General features: G+C 45.7%; 1 protein-coding gene across 5 annotated transcripts in view; it reads right to left on the bottom strand.

The window, feature by feature from the left end:
* CTNND2 (catenin delta 2) overlaps nt 1-5,488 on the bottom strand; it is a 913,533-nt gene extending 908,045 nt beyond the window's left edge. For 2 of the 5 annotated variants that reach the window (XM_056520127.1, XM_056520130.1), the window contains exon 1: nt 4,932-5,485. The gene's annotated coding sequence lies outside the window, so the exon portion shown is untranslated. Of the gene's footprint in view, nt 1-4,931 lie in introns of all 5 variants that reach the window. The other 3 variants (XM_056520133.1, XM_056520132.1, XM_056520128.1) reach the window with 3 other exon arrangements.
* Between the last annotated feature and the right edge of the window lie 10,488 nt (nt 5,489-15,976).

Genomic DNA, 15,976 nt, shown 5'->3' with positions numbered 1-15,976 from the left:
GCGGAAGTCCGTGAACACTGCATAGCCGTTAATGGCGACAGCGTAGTGTCGCGCGGTCCTACGGGCGAAGTATTGCGGCGGTGGCCGCCAGAATGGAATCTCCACTTGCGGAATTCTGCGTGTAGAGATTCCGTTCATTATCTGTAGTGTGAACATACCCTAAGCCAGATACTAACCAAGCAGCAACAGCCTCATATCAGGGTGGACAAGGACTATTGTTTTGGCCCTTCACAACTTAACACCAGCCTGTTACCGCCTACGCTCAGAAGTGCCATTTTTGACCCTCTCAGTGGCCCTATGGCAGTGGGTATTAGGGTAATAGTTGGACTTTAGTGCTATCTGTTTTTGGGGCTAAGGCTAGACACAGCATATGAGACTGTTTCCACCTCTAAACCCGTAAAGTTAAATAAAAAAAACAAAGAAAAAGTATAAAAATAAATAAAATAGAAAACACTCCCATACAGCCCTTTTTGAAGGAGTACTCCGGTGGAAAACAATTTTTTTTTTTAATCAACTGGGGCCAGAAAGTTAATTACTTATCAGCTGCTGTATGCTCCACAGGAAGTATTTTTACTTTTTGAATATATTTTCTGTCTGACCACATTGCTCTCTGCTGACACCTCTGTCCATGTCAGGAACTGTCCAGAGTAGGATAGGTTTTCTATGGTGATTTGCTCCTGCTGTGGACAGTTCCTGACATGAACAGAGGTGTCAGCAGAGAGCACTGTGGTCAGACAGAAAAGAAATTAAAAAAGCAAGAAACTTCCTGTGGAGAATACAGCAGCTGGTAAGTACTGGAAGGATTAAGATTTTTTGAATAAAAGTAATTTACAAATCCGTTTAACTTTCTGGAGCCAGTTTATATAAAAAAAATAAAATAAAAATATTTCCATTGGGATACCCCTTTAACCCGTCCAGGACACAGGGCGTACCTGTAAGCCCTGAATGTTTCCATTCACTGCCGTTCAGCAGGCACCCTGCACCAACTCCTGGGGGGGGGGGGTCCTGAGATTCAGACCATCGATTTACAGCGATTGCAGGTCAATCGGGTCTCCAGTGACTAGGGGTGTGAATCGGCAAGAATTTGGCGATACAATAAGAATTGCGATACACGTATAACGATACGATATATCCCGATTCTGTTTACGTGACAATGTATCGAGATATATCCCAATTCTGTCTCAAAAACTATATATTGCGATTTTTACGCACGCAGTGATACCAAATATGTTTATTTTTATTATGTTTACATGTTTTTATATAGGAATAGGGGGTGATTTGAACTGTTAATATGGAAGGGGTTAACGTGTGTCTTTTACACTTTCATTAAAACTTTTTTTTTATACACTTTATTCATCTGTCTGAGGAATCTAATGATTCTTGCTAAAAGTCTAATAGAGTTCTATTTAACTCAATTGGTCTGTGATCCATTGATAGAGCCTAGTCCAGCCAGGCTCTATGAATGACAGAGCCACGGGACAGCAGGAAGCAGAGGTAAGCCCTCCGGCTACCTCCACAGTGGATCGCCCGCTATAGAGCTGCGGGGGGACGATCAACCCCACAAGGAAACATTCACAGGTCCCTTTAGATGCCGCTGTCAGCTTTGACAGCGGCGATCTAAAGGGTTAATAGCCAGCCGCAATCGCTGCATGCTATTAGCGGAAGCCCCCAGCTACTGAAAACAGCTGGGGGCTGCAGAGTATGGAGCGGGCAGGAGTCCAGAGCCCACTCCATACAGACTGCTGAGTGCCGCATGCTGGCTATTAGTGGTGGCCCCCAGCTACTGAATTCAGCCGGGGGGCGCAGAGTACGGAGCGGGCACGAGTCGGGAGCCCGCTCCATACACCCAAAGCGCCGCCGCTCTTGTCAGGTCCATATTTTTTTTCCCACCGGAGTACCCCTTTAAAAGGTGTTGCAGCGGGAGGGGGGGTGAGAACTTTTCCCTCCTAATAGCGTATAACACTTTACATACCTACAGCGCTGCTGCGGAACCTTTGATGTCTCACCCCAGTCCTTCCTGCGATCCTCTTTCTGTCAGGATTAGTGATGCGTGGGCCCAGGGTCACACTGCTGCTCAGTCACTCACTGGTTGAAGCTTGACATCGCTGCAGCCAGTAATTGGCTGAGGGACAGTTTACACTTTGGGCCCAATGTCAAATTTCTGAATGGAAGAGGATCACAGCTGAGAACTGGAGCGTGACACCATAGTCAAGTATATGTTTGGGTATTTTTATAGGCTATTAGGTGGGTAAAGTTCTAACCCCCGCCCTCCTCCCCCTGGATAACCCCCTTTATAAAATACCATTTTATAAAAATAAAATAAAAATTAAGAAAAAATTTAAAGCAACGTAATCCACCTCTATAATGAAAAGAAAAAACACAAAAATGGGTTAGTGCATTTTGGGTGCTTTCCTGGAGGGAGAACAGTCATAAAGTGCATAAAGCATGGTTTCCCAAACAGGAAACCTTGAGCCATTGCTAAACTACCAAAAAAATATTTGGCTTTTCCATATGGGTGGAAAACCGCCAGAAGAAACACCACAAAAAAAATTGCAGGAAGAAAAAGCAGTTAAAGTTTTTGTGGCTTTCTTTCAGTTTACCCCAAAAACAAAGTGGAAATGTAGCCAGGGGTTGTGCAGGAATACTCAAAATGTGCTCACCTGCTCCAATCTCCAGCAGTTCTGGCAGAGCCCACTTCTGCTGGACAGCACTCAGGCCGAGTGGAAGCCGGCCTCACTGTTCTGTGACTCAACACAAAGTGCCTGCTCAGCCAATCACTGCGGCCACCAAATTGGCTAAGAATGCACTTCCTTGCCTTGAGATCGGTACCACGAAATGCTGTGCAGCAGCAGAGGAGGATCAGAGCAAAAGAGTACTCATTTCATTTTGCCATTACCCCATCCTTAGTAATGAAAAAAGTATTCCCCAGACGACACATTTATCAGGGTCCCACTGATGCTGAAGTGTTATTTATACATAAAAACCACACAGAAGGGAGTGGGGGATGGGCACTACACCAATTGTGTATCGCAAAGTTATTAGCAAGCACTAAAAAAAAAAAAAGTCTCGTCCCGGTAGAGTGAACAATATGGGGTGCAAGACACTAGCAGGAATAGGCAATTCCGCAATAAAAAAAATAGCATAGAGAGAAAGAAATATGTCTGCACTCACCGTGATGTTCAAACGCAGTTCATGCTTTTATTTGTAGCAGCATAAATACGAACAGTCGAATAAATAAATCCACCCGGGGTGCAGGGAGGGAAAACGGCTACCAGCCGGCAGCCGAAGCAGGAGCGTATCAGCAGAACGAACGCGCGGTTTCGCGTCTCAGACGCGAAACCGCACGTTCGTTCTGCTGATACGCTCCTGCTTCGGCTGGTAGCCGTTCTCCCTCCCTGCACCCCTGGTGGATTTATTTATTTGACTCTGTTCATATTTATACTGCTACAAATAAAAGCATGAACTGCCTTTGAACATCACGGTGAGTGCAGACATATTTCTTTCTCTCTATGCTATTTTTATTGTGTTATTTATACATAAAATGATAACCATTATTTGTTTTTAGGCCCTCCTGACATAATGTCCCTCCACAGGAAGCATAGATGGCAAGGCAATGATGGTGATACAATATTACCCAAACAAAATAAAAGGGGATTACTTTGCGAAAGTATACGGATTCACTCTGAATAAACAGCAAATTAGTGGTTGCAAAGAAATTCCTTTAACTTTACCCAGGGCTCAAGTCCTGCAGGAACTCATGGGAACGGAGTTCCTGCACTTTTTCCACAGCAGGAATGCAGTTCCCATTAGCAGGAGTCCTGCAGGACCAACCCTTAAAGTGATGCTCCACCCCTCAATATCTTATCCCCTATCCAAAGGATAGGGGATAAGATGTCTGATCGCGGGGGGGTCCCTCTGCTGGGGACCCCCGCAGTCTCGGCTGCGGCACCCCAGACATTCGGTGCATGGAGCAAACTTCACTCCATGCCGGATGACTGGTGATGCAAGGCAGAGGCTTGTGATGTCACAGTAATGCACCCACAATGCAAGTCTATGGGAGGGGGCGTGATGGCCTTCATGCCCCCTCCCATAGACTTGCATTGAGGGGCCGTGACTGGGATGTCACGAGCCTCCGGCGCTGCACCCAACGCTCTAAATGAACGCCGGGAGCAGCAGGGAGGATGTGGGGGTCCCCAGCGGCGGGACTCCAGGGATCAGACATCTTATCCCTTATCCTTTGGATAGGGTATAAGATGTCTAGTACCCCTTTAAGTGGAAATCTTGGATGGAGTTCCCACACTTTTTTCCCCAGGACTTTACCCCATGGTACAAACCGGGTATTTACTACAAGCGCTCCACAAACCACAGGAGCGCAGGAAGCTAGGCCTTTTAGAAGATACGTTAAAAAGGGGTTTCTGTTTTGCAAAATGCCTCCATTTCTTCCACCATTGAATACGTTATCGACACCTGATAATTCTGACTGAAACAAAATTCCTTAAAAAAAAAAAAAAGACTGAAACATATGAAAGGCTTTTCCACCCCGCTTTAAATGCTAGTCCACTATCTCCCTCCCCTCCTCTCATGCACCTCCAATATTTTCATTTTGAAAAGAAGGGGAGGGGTGTTTCTCCACACACCAGTAATAAATAAAAATGGAGAAATAGAAGCAATCTCCGCATTCCCAAAATGCTCTTGCCTCACCCCAGCCTGGCAATGGTTTCCTGATCAATGAACGACACAGTTCGTGACCGGGCACGTCCAGATCATAGGAAACAATAGGACTACATTCTATTAATAGAGTCAGCACTGAATCGGTGCACGGAAATATTGACTGTTTTTTTTATTTTTTATTTTTTTACCCGGTAACATCTAAAGCCGAAATCCCGCCCCTAAGAACAAATAACGGCAAGAACACTCGGGATTTTCCTTACCGAAGGCCGCAGAAGATCCTTCTAGGTGTTTAACAAGCACAAAGGAAAGATGAGGAAAATCTCCACAGCCGCTGCTAATGATGCTGCTGATGGTGGCTGCTCTGTCTCAAAGGGCGATCCTGACCTTGCAGAGATGTAGCAGCATCCTCCCTCTTACTGCTCGTCTCTATGGGAGGAAGGCTCTTCACTGCAACCCGTCCATCCTGCTTTATCTGATTTTCTCTTGGATGATGGGACTAGATTTCTATCCACAAAGTGTTCAGATTGGAAATGGAATATGCGGTAAATGCACAGGCTACGCTCTGAATTCCAGGCTGTCGGGTTTTGTGTCATATGATGAAGACGAAATGCTTCCTGCGTCTCGGTGCTGCTGCTGCTGAGAAGAAGGCGCTTCTCTCAATTGGAGAAGATAAGCAGTAACCGCCGCCCCTTTTCTCTAAATTGTAAGCAAGGCTGGGGGCGGAGCCAAGTATATACAGGCAATGGGCGAAACATGGAAGACGGATGCTGGGACTTGTACGTGACAGAAGCGCCTGTGACTGAACTCTTTATCTGGAAATGGTCTAAGGCAGTGCTCTTCAAACTGTGGCCCTCCAGCTGTTGCAAAACTACAATTCCCAGCATGCCCGGACAGCCGTTGGCTGTCCGGGCATGCTGGGAGTTGTAGTTTTGCAACAGCTGGAGAGCCACAGTTTGAAGACTGCTGGTCTAAGGGTGCATTCACACTGGAGTAATTCCTCTTGAATTCTCCGCTCCAAATTTATTCACATCCCCTCTGCCCATTGACTTTAATGTTTTTTCCGTTTTCCTGTTTACTCTGCGGAAATTCTGCTAGCGGAATTCCGGCGCTGAATTCCGTTCCGCTTGAAGAAAGAACATGTTAATTCTTCAAGCGCAATCCGTTAGCAGAAATCAATGGTAACAAAAATTCCGCCCGACATTGTTTTCGCGCGGAATTCGCCGGAAAACCCTTCACTTCTTTCTCCCCCATAAAATTATTTTTTCCGCCCGTAAATTTTTCGGCGTGAATTCCTCTTGATTTACTCTGTGTGAACGCACCCTAAGGCCCCGTTCACACTACGGAATTCTCGCGGCTGAATTCCGCGAGCAGAGATTCCGCCCGGAGGCCGCCGGCAATTATACTTCGGCGCTAGGGCCACGGGGCACTGAGCCGTCACCATTGACGGCTATGGTCCGCTCACGGATTAGGCACAAAGAATGAACATGTTCTTTCTTTGCGCGGAACACTTTCAGCGGGGGAAATGTCCACCACTGAAATTCAGAAGTGTGAACGGGTCTCGCGGAAACCTGTTCACACTAATGTTAAAGTTCACACCGTGGAATTCCGCCCAGAAATTCCGCGGCAATTCCGTAGTGTGAACGGGGCCTAATGGTGCGTTCACACTGAGGAATTCAAGAAGAATTTACTCGAGTAATTCCTCTTGAATTCTCCGCTCCAAATAAATTCACATCTCTTCTGCCCGTTGACTTTAATGTTTTTTCCGCTGTCCTGTACACGCTGCGGAAATTCTGCTAGCAAAATTCCGATGTTGAATTCCGTTCCGCTTGAAGAAGTCAGTGGTAAAAAAAATCCACCCGAAATCGTTTTCGTGCAGAATTCGCACAGAATTTGCGCGGAAATGGCTGAAAAACCCTTCACTTCTTTCTCCCCCATTTCCCCGCGCAAATTGCGCATGAATTTTGCACAAAAATAAAATTCTTTTCTCCACCCATAAATTTTTCGGCGTGGATTCCTCTTGATTTACTCCGCGTGAACGCACCCTAAGGGTACGTTCACACGTGCGGATTTTTTAGCGGGTTTTCCGCTGCGTATTTGAAAGTGGGCGGGCTCTTCTCGGCTGTCCGCAGCAGATTTTGCGCGGCAGAATTTACACTGCGGAAAATCCGCCACAGTCCCTACTGACTTCAATGGGGCTTGTGGTGGATTTTCCGCAGTGTACATTCCGCCGCGGAAAATCGGCTGCGGACAGCCGAGAAGAGCCCGCCCACTTTCAAATACGCAACGGAAAACCCGCTAAAAAATCTGCACGTGTGAACGCACCCTAAGACTCTATTCTAGCGCTCACAGAATGGGTTATTTCTCGTGCTTATGTCCCCAATTAGTTTTTTTATTAATATTTTCAGCCGCCTATTTGCATGAGGCTATGATGGTAATTTATCATTGGATTTACACGACTTTTTTGTGTCCATTTGTTGGGAATATATGCACAAGTGGCGATTTGCTCAGTAATTTGACATTTTTTTTGCTTCCAAATTTACTTGTTTCATCAAAATTCATTAGGATGAAGTTATTCCTTTACCCCTTCTTGACCCAGCAAAGTTTTCTTTCTAGCTGGCAATTTATTTCCTCCTTATCTTCTAAGACCAGTGTTTCCCAAACAGGGTGCCTCCAGCTGTTTCAAAACTTTAGCTCCCAGCATGCCCGGACAGCCAACGGCATGCTGGGAATTTTAGTTAGTTTTGAAACAGCTGGAGGCACCCTGGTTGGGAAAGACTGTTCTAAGAACCATAATATTTATATATATATATATATATATATATATATATATATATATATACATACACACACAGTGGTCCCTCAAGTTACAATATCAACTGGTTCCAGGACGACCATTGTATGTTGAGACCATTGTATGTTGAGAACATAACTCTATGGAAACCTGGTAATAGGTTCTAAAGCCACCAAAATGTCATCCAAAAATAGGAAAAAGTGAGGATTAAAGAAAAATAAGTAGATAACTAATACAGATAAAGCAAATCCTTACATATACAGGTAATAAGGATCTGCTGGGAGCTGTAATCACTGTCAATTTTTGTGTTTCCCAACCAGAGTGCCTCCAGCTGTTGCAAAACTACAACTCCCAGCATTCGGCTGTCCGGGCATGCTGGGAGTTGTAGTTTTGCAACAGCTGGAGGCACCCTCTTTGGGAAACACTGGTCTATGTAGAAGAAAGAAGCGTCTTCAGGGTCCTGTACAGTACACACAGTGTTCTAAAAAAAAGTAAAATGGAGCCGCCCTCACTTGATGCCCAAAGGAGCAGCTAACCCTGGCACAGGTAAAGAGTACAGAACATGTAATACCTCCCTGTACTGTAGGGGGCACTACCAGACACCAGTCAGTGCATGCACTTTAGGAATACAGGAGATTTACCAGTGAAATGTCCATTCTGATTGGACGGGTCTAACAGCCCATTGACACGTTTCGCAGATTCCATAGCATTGTATGTTGCGTCTGGTTTCAAGTTACAATGGTCCAGAAAATACCATTGTATGTTGAAACTATTGTATGTTGAGGCCATTGTAAGTTGAGGGATCACTGTATATATATATATTATTATTATTATTTTTTTTTTTTTTACTGACAAAGTTGTATTAAGGCTTATTTTCTGTGTGACAAGGATTTTCCTATATACAATGCATACAAGCCAGAAAAAAATAATATGTAGGGCAGAATTGGGAAAAAAAAGTGAATTGCACAAATTTGTAGGGCAATAAGTTTTTCAGAGTTCCAAATACCGAAAATCTGACCTGCTATATTTATTTTATGGGTCAGTACGATTCCATTGATTCCAGACTTGAATACATTTTGTTTCGTTTTATGGTTTAAAAAAAATAATAATAATTGAAAACTTGAAAAAGAAAAAAAAAATGTTTTCATTACCATGTTCTTACCCTACAACTTTTAAATGTTCCACCTGTGTTAGGATTTGTTTCTTTTGCGTCATGAGCTGTAGTTTTTAACGTACCACTTTTGTGTAGTTATGGCTTTTTGATCACTTTTTATTACTTTTTTTGTTGGGATGTAATGTAACAAAAAATCAGCTATTTTGGCATTTTGAATTTTTTTTTTGCATGTATGCCGCTCACCATGCAGGATCAGAAACATTAATTTAATAGTTTGGACAATTACACATGCGGCGATATTTTTGTGTTATTTTTACTTTATTCTTTTACACACTTTTTGGCCCCCCCTGGAGCCCTATCATAAGCCATCATTAGATGGCTTAGGCTGGGTTCACACCACGTTTTTAGCAATACAGGACCACAGCTGGCTGGGGGACGCGAAAACCTGGCACTCCCGTATCCCAGCCGGACCCGGCATTACATACGGGCAGCCTTAACCCCTTAATGACTCAGCCCATTTTTTACCTTAAGGACATGGCTCGTGTCACAGCCGCGCCGTAAATGTACATTTACGGTGCATGTCCTTAAGAGCTTAAAGGACAAGTCTCATGCCCGACATTACAGAAACACTCTATCTCTATCGCAGGATAGGGGATAAGTTTTAGATCGCTGGGGGTCAGAGCGATGTGGCCCCCAGTGATCGTCTGTACAGAACACTGGCTCTTCCACAGAGTGGCGAGTCATAGTTACATAGTTAGTACGGTCGAAAAAAGACATATGTCCATCAAGTTCAACCAGGGAATTAAGGGGTAGGGGTGTCATGATCTCCGCCCAAAGCAGAGACTGCCACAACCCCTCCCTATATCTCTATGGGAGAGCCGAAGAATGCCGAACAGCTCTCCTGTAGAGCTATATGGAGGGTGCGTGGTGGCCCCTGCTTTGGGCAAGTGTCGTGATGCACCCGTGTGGGAGAGCCGGGGCTCCATACAGACTATCATGGGGGGCCACAGCGCTCAGACCCCCTGCTATCTAAAGCTTATCACCTATTCTGTGCATAGGGGATAAGATTTTCTGTAATGTTGGGCATGAGACTCCTTCTATAACCCCTTAAAGGGGTATTCCAGGAAAAAACTTTTTTTCATATATCAACTGGCTCCAGAAAGTTAAACGAATTTGTAAATTACTTAATCCTTCCATTAATTATCAGCTGCTGAAGTTGAGTTGTTCTTTTCTGTCTGGCAACAGTGCTCTCTGCTGACATCTCTGCTTGTCTCGGGAACTGCACAGAGTAGAATAAGTTTGCTATGGGGATTTGCTTCTACTCTGGACAGTTCCCGAGACAGGTGTCATCAGAGTGCACTTAGACAGAAAAGAACAACTCAACTTCAGCAGCTCATAAGTACTGAAAGGATTAAGATTTTTTTAATAGAAGTAATTTACAAATATGTTTAACTTTCTGGAGCCAGTTGATATATAATTGTTATATAAAAAAAAGTTTTTTCCTGGATAACCCCTTTAACCCCTTAAGGACCAGGCCATTTTACACCTTAGGACCAGAGCGTTTTTTGAACATCTGACCACTATCACTTTAAACATTAATAACTCTGGAATGCTTTTACTTATCATTCTGATTCTGAGATTGTTTTTTCGTGACATATTCTACTTTAACATGGTGGTAAATTTTTGTGGTAACTTGCATCCTTTCTTGGTGAAAAATCCCAAAATTTGATGAAAAAATAGAAAACTTTGCTTTTTTTCTAACTTTGAAGCTCTCTGCTTGTAAGGAAAATGGATATTCCAAAAAAAAAAAAATGTATTCACATTTCCAATATGTCTACTTTATGTTTGCATCATAAAATTGACAAGTTTTTACTTTTGGAAGACACCAGAGGGCTTCAAAGTTCAGCAGCAATTTTCCAATTTTTCACAAAATTTTCAAACTCACTATTTTTCAGGGACCAGTTTAGGTTTGAAGTGGATTTGAAGGGTCTTCATATTAGAAATACCCCATAAATGACCCCATTATAAAAACTACACCCCCCCCCCCAAAGTATTAAAAATGACATTCAGTAAGTGTGTTAACCCTTTAGGTGTTTCACAGGAATAGCAGCAAAGTGAAGGAGAAAATTCACAATCTTCATTTTTTACACTTGCATGTTCTTGTAGACCCAATTTTTTAATTTTTACAAGGGGTAAAAGGAGAAAATGTATACTTATATTTGTAGCCCAATTTCTCTCGAGTAAGCACATACCTCATATATCTATGTAAATTGTTCGGCGGGCGCAGTAGAGGGCTCAGAAGGGAAGGAGCGACAAGGGGATTTTGGAGAGTACGTTTTTCTGAAATGGTTTTTGGGGGTCATGTTGCATTTAGGAAGCCCCTATGGTGCCAGAACAGCAAAAAAAAAAACACATGGCATACCATTTTGGAAACTAGACCCCTTGAGGAACGTAACAAGGAAGAAAGTGAGCCTTAATACCCCACAGGGGTTTCACGACTTTTGCATATGTAAAAAAAATTATTTTTTTTTCACTAAAATGTGTTTCTCCCCACATTTCACATTTTTGCAAGAGTTAATAGCAGAAAATACCCCCCAAAATTTGTAACCCCATCTCTTCTGAGTATGGAGGTACCCCATAAGTTGACCTGAAGTGCACTACGGGCGAGCTACAATGCTCAGAAGAGAAGGAGTCATATTTGGCTTTTTGAGAGCAAATTTTGCTCGGGGGGCATGTCACATTTAGGAAGCCCCTATGGTGCCAGAACAGCAAAAAAAAAACACATGGCATACCATTTTGGAAACTAGACCCCTTGAGGAACGTAACAAGGAATAAAGTGAGCCTTAATACCCCACAGGGGTTTCACAACTTTTGCATATGTAAAAAAAATATATAATTTTTTCACTAAAATGTGTGTTTCCCCCCAAATTTCACATTTTTGCAAGGGTTAATAGCAGAAAATACCCCCCAAAATTTGTAACCCCATCTCTTCTGAGTATGGAGGTACCCCATAAGTTGACCTGAAGTGCACTACGGGCGAACTACAATGCTCAGAAGAGAAGGAGTCATATTTGGCTTTTTGAGAGCAAATTTTGCTCGGGGGGCATGTCACATTTAGGAAGCCCCTATGGTGCCAGGACAGCAAAAAATGCTGGGGTTACACCAAATTTTTCATTTTCACAAGTGGTAAAAGGAGAAAATGTCACCGTAAGTTTGTAAATACATTTCTTTGGAGTAAGGACATACCTCAAGTCTGGGCGTAAACAGCTTGCACACTGGTCTGAGAGGAGCAGGTCGCATTCAGGGGCCTTGAGCTTCTGCGTTGCGGCCTATGGAGCCAGAACAGTGGGACCCCCCCCTCAAGGGGCATTACATGGGGTAAATAACTGGGGTACACTAAATAACTAAAATGGGGTACAGTGGGACATAAAATTATAAAACAGGTTATGGTCCCAGAATGATGACCCAGAGCATAGCCAAAACTAAAAAATATGCCCACCCCAAACCCTATGCTCTGAATCAACATTCTGGAAATGTGACCGTCCCTAACCTGTTGCCTCAAATGCGCACCCCGCTCAGGTGGAGAGAGAGCGCTGCGCATTTGAGGCAACAAAAAAAGTCCCCGATTATAGTGACTCAGTGACCCATGACCCAGAGAAAAAAATACCCCCAGAGGTCTCATCAGTTTTTTTTTTTGATGAGTTTTTTTGGGCAATTTAGTGGTTTTATGGTGTTAAAATTTGGAATGTACTCTGGACATGGTACATTGGGGTCAAATTATGGAAAATTAAAATGAAAAGGGAAAATTTAGTACTGCATGGAAGTGTGATACTCCCTGAAGCAGTTTTTAATGCAGAGGCCCGGATGATCGGGGCAAGTGTCACATTGAGTGGTGGTATCCTTCCGAATCCCCCTCCTGTTACACACTCTGCATTTTTTCTGGGATCGTCCCTTCTTTCCAGTGTGGGGGACTTCACCTGGAAAGTGTTGGCCTGGGACGATCCTGGCACCTATAACTCCAGTTCCTTGGGAAGTCCGGCCTGCTCTTTCCCGGTCGCCAAAGATCAGGACCTTTAGGACTTCTTCTTGGAACTGGAGGAATGTCCCTGTGTTGCCAGCGTACTGGGACAGTACAAAAGCGTTGTACATGGCAACCTGTACCAAGTAGACCGCAACTTTTTTGTACCATACCCGTGTTTTCCACATGGCCATGTATGGCTTGAGGACTTGATCAGAAAGATCAACTCCCCCCATATACCGATTGTAGTCCAGAATACAATCGGGCTTGAGGACCGGTGTTGTGGTACCTCGCACAGGGACAGGTGAGCTGCCGTTACCATGAATAGTGGTCAGCATAAGGACATCCCTCTTATCCTTATACCTGACCAACAACAGGTTTTCATGGGTAAGGGCATGGGACTCACCCTTGGGCATAGGTGTCTGCATAAAATTTAGAGGGAGGCCTCTCTGGTTTTTCCGCACGGTCCCACAAGCGGACGTGGATCTGGCGGCAAGGGATGTGAAGAGAGGGATGCTGGTATAAAAGTTGTCCACGTACACATGGTAACCCTTATCCAGCAAAGGGTGCACAAGCTCCCAAACGATTTTCCCGCTAACACCCAGAGTGGGGGAACAATCTGGGGGTTCAATACGGGAATCTCGTCCCTCATACACTCTAAACTTGAGAGTGTACCCGGAGGTACTCTCACAAAGTTTATAGAGCTTCACGCCATACCGTGCCCGCTTCGAGGGAATATACTGGCGGAAGATGAGTCTCCCCTTAAAACTGATAAGAGACTCATCAACCGAGAGCTCCCTGAGGGGTACGTAGGCCTCCAAAAATTTGGCCCCAAAGTGATCGATGACCGGCCTCACTTTGTAAAGCCGGTCATGGGCGGGATCACCTCGGGGCGGACATGCCGCATTATCTGCATAATGCAGGCATTTCTGAATGGCCTCGAACCGCCTCCGTGCCATGACCATACTGTAAAGCGGGGTCTGGTAGAGGATGTCCCCGCTCCAGTACTGTCTGACACCTGTTTTTTTGACCAGGCCCATATGCAGCAAGAGGCCCCAAAATGTCCTCATCTCTGCTGCATCAATGGCATACCATTCATTGGGCCTGGCCAAAACAGAATCAGGGCAGTGGGCGATGAACTGCCTGGCGTACAGATTCGTCTGCTCCACCATTAGATTGACAAAACTGTCACTGAAAAAATAACTGAAATAGTCAATTTCAGTGAATCCAGAATTGTCAATACGGATTCCGGAGTCGCCAACAAACTCCGGAACCCGTGGCTGATAAGCCTCTGGGGGTCTCCAGACAGGTTCACCGGAAGGGGGCTCTGGTAAACTTGTCTGGGGGGTCGGACTCCTAGTACGAGCAGCATCACCACTCGCACTAGTGCCGGCCACTGGGCCACTATCATGGGGGGGCGTGGGCTCACCTGGCGGCGTCTGCGCCACCGTATAGGTGACTCATCATCAGTACTAGATGATGAGGAGGACGATGAAGAACACAGGAATGTTGGATCTTCATCGTCCTCACTGACAGATTCGGAGTCGGAGGCAAGAAAAGCGTATGCCTCCGCTGCCGAAAATGCCTGGCGAGCCATCGCCTTTTTTCTACGGTGGTGGGGGGGGGTTTGGTGGCGGGTGTGTGTGGGGGGGGGGTGAGTATGTAGTGTGTGTGATTGGTGTAACTAACTGTATGGGGGGGGGGGGGGAAAGTGCAATGGCTAAATGCAGCGCCCTGAATCCCTAATAGGGCCCGGGTCACACTAAAAAAAATTGTTGCGGACCCTTTAGGTCCTATTAGGGGGTCAGGGGGGGGGGAAATTTTAAACTTTTTTTTACACTTTTTTTTTTACTTTACTTTTTACTTTTTTTTACTGGTTAACCCTACCTGTCCCTGGGGCTGTACTCTCTGACTGCTCTAAGGGGGGTCTTCCTCTGTGAGGGGCTCCAATCTTCACAGAGGGGGGGTCCCTAGCTCCTTCTTGCAGCTCTGGCCGCTGAATGAACTCAGGAACTATCGTCAATAGCAGCGATCCTGGGGGGGGGGGGGTGATGAAATTGCCACCTCCCCATAGATACAGAGGGTGATAGGGGGTGTATCCTACACCCCCGATCACCTTGTATCTCCGGGTCAGCGGGTCACACGTGACCCGCATCACCGGAATAGGCGAAAATCGCAAGTTTGAATTCACTTGCGATTTTCGGCGATCGCCTACATGGGGGGGTCTGATGACCCCCCTGGGCATTGGCGCGGGGTGCCTGCTGATCGATATCAGCAGTCACCCCGGTCCAGTCCCCGCCCGGCGCGCGGCAGGGACCGAAATTCCCACGGGCGTACAGGTACGCCCTTGGTCCTTAAGTACCAAGGAGCAAAGGCGTACCTGTACGCCCTTGGTCCTAAAGGGGTTAAGGACACAGCCCATTTTGGCCTTAAAGGATATCTGTAGTTCAATATAACTTATAAAGTTATAGATCGCAGGGGGGTCCAAGCTCTGGGGCCCCCCGCGATCTCCTGTACAGGGCCGCGGCAGTCTGCTGGAATGGAGCATTCTGTCCCCGCATGACGCGGAGACCGAGACCCCTCCATGTATCCCATAGAGATACATGAAGAGGGCGTGTCTGCCGTGGCTTTCTGCTGGGGACGACTGCACTTCCTGCAGACTGCAGCAGCCCCATCCTGGAGATTACGGGGGGCCCCAGCGCTTGGACCGCCGACGATCTATAACTTATCCCCTATCTTTCGTAAAGTGGATAAGTTATATTGCACTACAGATGTCCTTTAAAGGGGCACTCCACTGTTAGACAACTTATCCCCTATTCAAAGGTTCCCCCTGCAGCAGTCCGGTACATCAGCAACCCGGAGCTAATTTTTCTCCGAGGCTGATGACGGGTGGTGCAGGGGACGTGGCATTGTGACGTCACGGCCCGTCCCCTTGTGACGTCATATCCGCCCCCCTTAATGCAAGTCTATGGAAGGGGCATCACGCCCCCTCCCTTAGACTTGTATTGAGGGGGCGGGCCGTGACATCACAATGCCCCGTCCCCTGCACCGCCAGTCATCAGCCTCTGAGAAAACTTAGCTGCAGGGGGGATCGCAGGGGGCCCTTTCCCTTGGATAGGGGATAAGATGTCTAACAGCAGAGTACCCCTTTAAGGACACAGGAAATTTTATTTTTGCATTTTCGTTTTTTTCCTCCTCGCATTCTAAACATCATAACTCTTTTATATTTTCATCCACAGACCCATATGAGGGCTTTTTTGCGTGACCAATTGTACTTTGTAATGACACTGTCAGAACCCATAGGGCAGGGGCACTCAACTGGGGGACCGCGGTCCAGATCCAGACCGCAGCCACCAACAATACTGACCGCCCGCCAACTTCC

This window comes from Hyla sarda, chromosome 5 (genome assembly GCF_029499605.1).
Source record: "Hyla sarda isolate aHylSar1 chromosome 5, aHylSar1.hap1, whole genome shotgun sequence".
NCBI classification, from domain to species: domain Eukaryota; kingdom Metazoa; phylum Chordata; class Amphibia; order Anura; family Hylidae; genus Hyla; species Hyla sarda.
Note: the sequence above shows the minus strand (reverse complement) of the source record. Positions and strands in the feature narration are given on the sequence as shown.